We start from the raw sequence: 5,334 nt of genomic DNA, 5'->3' as shown, positions 1-5,334 counted from the left end.
TGCACAGTCCAGTCTGTCTCCATCTCCATGGAGGCTACAGCACAGATGGTGAGCCCCATGGCCTTTTGGCTACCTTCTTTGCTCTGTATCTACCCCACTCTCATCTAGTGCCCCCCATGCCCTGCCTCAATCCTAAATTGGATCCATGGAGCCTCCAGCTACCCTTGCTGATCACAGATGGATAGGAATACACGTAATCCACTGGCCCTGATCTCATAGAGGGGACAGAGCTATAGCAGTACCTCATAGACAAACATGGTTATGGTCCCAAAGAGAGAACATGGTATGCAGCATAGAGGTAACAGAAACTTTCTATCAAAAATATCCTCCAAAGACACGGCCCCTATCGAGACCCATGGAGGCACTGACACGGACAAGTGACTTGGCAAGGTGACTCTTATTCACCTGCCATGAAAGGATGCTGTCTCAGCTTGGGGGGTTGAATGAGAATGGTATTTGTGACAGACACCATGTGCCGTTTCTTCCATTGTGTTGGCTGACTGACTCTACCCTGACCTACTCCATTTCCCTGCTGTGACCTCAACTTTATGGATGAGCAGGAGGTGTGGCTCCAACAGCCCCTCCCCTCCGCCCCAAGACAAACTCACTGAGCATGGTAATATGAAGTGAAAAAGCATTTATTAAATACCTACTATGTGTCAGGCACTGGGCTACAAAGGTTCATATTTCTCACCTGTCCACTTCTCAAGGACTCTGGGAATAAGGATAGGGACTAGACTAGTGACTTACTAGGGAACTCCCATGTGAGTAAACTCCCTCTACCAATGCATGTCAGCACCTTCTCTGTGACTTATGGTCAGAGAGTTCCCTAGAGCACTGAGAGGTTAAGTGATTTTCCTAAGGTTAGGGATAGGACTTGAATCCAAATCTTCCTGGCTTCAAGGCTTGCTCTCTATCCACTATGTCATACTGCCTGCCACATCTCAAGGACACTGGGAAGGAAAAATTGGGAACTGAGCATGTGGCAGCTTATTTCCCTGGTCCCTTCCATGCTTTTGCCTTAGGGAATATTCTGATAGTAAGCCATGGCTACTTCCCATGGAAAAAACCAAGTGGATTTGTTCTGCTCCTAAAGGGATAGAGGGAGAGATGAATCCATGCACTTGCTTTCTACAGCAAGACAAGCTGATACAGAATCAAGGATGGTGACACTTATACCTGCTGCCAGGGCACCCTGGAGGACCTTGCTGTGTGGTTGGACCTTGTAGTAATGATTAGGAGAGCACAATTTCCATAGTGCCCCAGGCATGAGTTAGCTGCCAGGATTGAGCTTCAGTTTTCTGGAGCTAGGATGGTTTTGAACTGATACTGAATCTTCCATTCTGTGATCCAGGAAATCAATGCCAGGAAGGCTGAACCCAGAGGCATCTCCTCTTCCTCCCCTGCTACCCCAGTGGTGGAGGTCCCAAAAGAGAGTGTCAGCAGACACCGGAGAACCAGCCTGAGCCACCCACAAGTTTGTACTGAACCCATAAGAGCTCAGCACAGAGGAGGACCAATTCAGAGTACAAATGCTCATGAAGTATGTTTGCAGATGTTTAAGTATGCGCCATGTATTCACAGGGGCTACAAATTCTTTACTGGGAGGAGGATGTATGGCTACGCCCCTCCCAGCTGGTGGACGTGCAGAGCGTGGTGACCTGAGGGCTTACGGCTCTAGCATGTAGAATTTTTCCATGTGAACTTGAAGATTTCCTCTCTGTGGGGAAACCCAACAGACTCTTATCCAGTGCCAAAGGGAAAGTGGTACAGATGAAAGCTCACATCTGATTTCCTGGAAAGTGAAATCAGGGAAGTCCAGCCCTCTGATAGCTCGAGGCACCTAGCAGGCTGCTACTCTACTATTTGCCAATGCAGCTGCAACCTATAAAAACAACCTAGGTTTCGATAGTGGAATAAGCCAGTGAGTCAATCACAAGTACGTGGCTTTAGCTTTACTGAAGAGCTAAGATGGTTATGGACAGATCCTTGCCATCTCCTGACTCAGTCCCCATCTAGTGAAGAAATAGAGGCCAGAGCAGAGAGGGTCTCTACTTTTCAGATTGGCAGGGACCAAGAATCAAAAAACTCTTGATTTGTAATATACTTGTCTATTGGTTTGAGATTAATGTTATATTCAGTCTACCATTTTGCATAAATGCTTTTCTAAAGTAAATTCAATTGATAGAGGTCACTCAATAAAGTGTATGCCAAAGACATAGCGAAATGAGAATGGTTGGGCGGGGGGAGAGGGGGAGTTGACAATGACAAAAAATAAATCCTTCTAAAACACGGATGAGAAACCCATCACCAAATGATGGCCATTATTGGAATATATTTAATGTGTGCTTTGTATGTATGGTCTTATGTGTTTGTGCAATTATGTGTTTTCTGTTTTTACTATTATGCTTTTCAAAATGTGTGCTCATATGTTAATGATATTCATGTGTTATTAATGTGTACACACGTTATATTTCTGCGTGGGACCTATTCATTCTGTCAAAGCACCAGCTGGGCAAAGGCCAAAGCTCAGGGAAGTTTGACAATCCCTTGCTCAGAAATTCTGACCAGACTAGGCAGGCTGGCTGACACCCACAGCACCCTCTGGTGTCGCTGGCATCCATTACATGGCTCTTCTCTGAACTGGCTTGATTCCTGCTCAATTTTCTGGTTATCCTTTTGATTTCTCCCTCTGAATGTGCTCTCTTTCTCTGGACTTGTTAATTTCCCTTAAACACAAATATTTGTTTTCCCCATTCCCTTAATGTGCAGCATGGAACAGTTGTATTTCTGATGGAAAGGACCCAAATAAGCACTGAGTTTATATATTTTCTGTCGTAACTAGAAGCAGGTAGGTGGCATTGTGCTGGACCTTGAGTCAGGAAAACTTGAATTGGAATTCCGACTCAGATATTTACTGGTTGTACAATCCAACATGTCGTTTTTTAAAAAATTTTTAAACAAAATTTTGATATATCACAAAATTTCCCAGTATAGCTCCTCTCCCAAAAGATCATCTCATATAACAAAGAATTATTTTCAAGAAAAAGAGGAAAAGAAAAATCAGCAAAACTGATTAATACATCCCCAAAGTCCAAAATATATCCCATGTTCTATCCCTGTAGATCTCCCTGCTCTGCAAAGCTGTAGAGTGAGAAGGGGAGATTTTCTCCTCTCTCTTCTTTAAGGTCACACTTGTTTTCGGTAATTTTGTATCATTCTTTTTTGACTGCTTTGTGTTGGTTGTTCTTTTTATTTACATTGTTGGAGTTGTTGTGTATAGGCAGCAAAGTGGCACAGTGGATAGAGCACTAGGCCTGGAGTCGGGAAGACCTGAGTTCAGATCCAGCCTCAGACACTTATTAACTGTGTGACCTTGGGCAAGTCACTTAACCTGCCTCATTTTCCTCATCTGTAAAATGAGCTGGAGAAGAAAATGGCAAACCACTCCAGTATCTTTGCCAAGAAAACCCCAAATGGGGTCACAAAGAGAGGGACATGACTAAAAATGACTGAACAACAAAGACAGACACGGCATGACTTAAATTTTCCTTTTATGCTTACTTTTCTGTTCTCTAGGGATTAGTCTCCCTTAGTTCTAACCCCTTAGTAAGACAAGTATATTCTACTTCCCACTAGTTGTATCATAACTCCCCCTTAGAGATAGAAAGCCACCTCATGAGGAACAAATCAGGGTCAACGGGCATTCGTCATGCTTCCCCAAAGAACCAGGCAACCATAGATTGGCAATGCATGGCAAAAGAAGAAAATGTGTGCAGGTAAATATTTCCCAGAGTCCTCTGTGTGCTGTTCACCTACGTCCCTGAAGCAACTTCCTGCCATGAGTTTCAAGATTTAGGGAAGAGCAGACTCACTTTCTTGGTCACCCTGGCCACAGAGAACCATCACTCCCATGCTCAAACAGACCTTTTTTTGGGTGGGATTCACCCAAGACCTAAAAACTGCTACCTGCTATGGCTGGGATACCACAAGAGCAGCAACTGTTTCTTGAAGACTGTGGCGGGAGGGTCATGTAGTTGCTGACCAACGGAACCAGACTGGCTGGGAAAGGCAGTGAATGGGAGACAATGCCGCCAGTATTTCCCCTCTTCTCTCTGCTCCACTTTCTCAGAGTGTTTCATGATAAGTTACAAAAACTTTCAGTCCCATCATATATCAGTTGAGGGTGGGGGTGGGGAAGGAATGGAAAGCATGGGAGTCAAACCATGCAGGTCCATTGCAGCTAGTTATTCAAAAGCTCTTTATAGTATGTTAAGGGATGGTACTTCTTTTTAAAGCTAATTTACTGCATTTTGGCAATTCACTTGAAAAGCAAGGTATCTGAGTTCTTTGAATGAGATGTCATGAATGAGAAGGGGAGATCCCAAAATGTGGGCTGGGGGCTTAAGAGCAGAAATAAGAGGTTTCCATAATTTGGGTAATTTTGAACATTTCCCAGGTCACACTCCTTCACTTCCACATAACCCAAGGCCAGGAGTAGATAGAATTGGTTACTTTTGTGTGGTTGGAGCACTGTCTAGACAGAGGTGAAAGAAAGAAAAGCCACTTATGGGCAGTGATGGATACTAGGCTGGTGGCTTGAAGATGCCAACACCTGGTGGCCAATACATATGCCACAGCCTCTTAATGTTATTTGTTGTTCAGTTGTTTCAATCACCCCATCTGGATTTTTCTTGGCAAAGATACTGAAGTGGCTTGCCGTTTCCTTCTCCAGCTCATTTTTCAGGTGAGGAAACTGAGGCAAATAGGGTAAAGTGACCTGCCCAGGGTCACATAGCTAGTTAATGAATGAGATTCAATTTGAACTCAGGAAGATGAGTCTTCCTGACTCCAGGGCCTGGCACTCTATCCACTGTACCACCTAGTTGTCCTTGACCCTATAACTGGGTCAAGGCAATGGGGGCTTTGACTTACGGCACTGAAATTTTGAGGACTCAGAAAGCACTCACCCTCCTCCTTCAACAGCCCTAGAAACACTTTAGTATACAGGTCGAAAGAATGATCAGGTAAAATGAGAAGCTACCGGCTAGTACTTTTCTTCAGTAGGAGGTCCACCTACCTCCGATGAATGGGAGTCTCCACAACTTTAGCTTCCACCTGACTCGGGGCTTCTTTCTTCCTATTCCCTCACCACGGCATCTCAGATCTCTCCCCACACACAGCCTTAGATTCAATTGAATTAAACAAACATTTATTTAGCTCTTCCTATATACAAAATCCCATGCTAGGTGCAGGGGAGAAAAAAGTCCCTCTCCTCAAAAGTTTCTATTCCACTCCTGAAATGAACTCGTCTTCAGCGTGGGATTTGGAGGC

The sequence above is a fragment of the Vombatus ursinus genome, unplaced genomic scaffold, assembly GCF_900497805.2.
Source record: "Vombatus ursinus unplaced genomic scaffold, bare-nosed wombat genome assembly UNPS02015129.1, whole genome shotgun sequence".
In the NCBI taxonomy this organism is placed as follows: Eukaryota; Metazoa; Chordata; class Mammalia; order Diprotodontia; family Vombatidae; genus Vombatus; species Vombatus ursinus.
Note: the sequence above shows the minus strand (reverse complement) of the source record.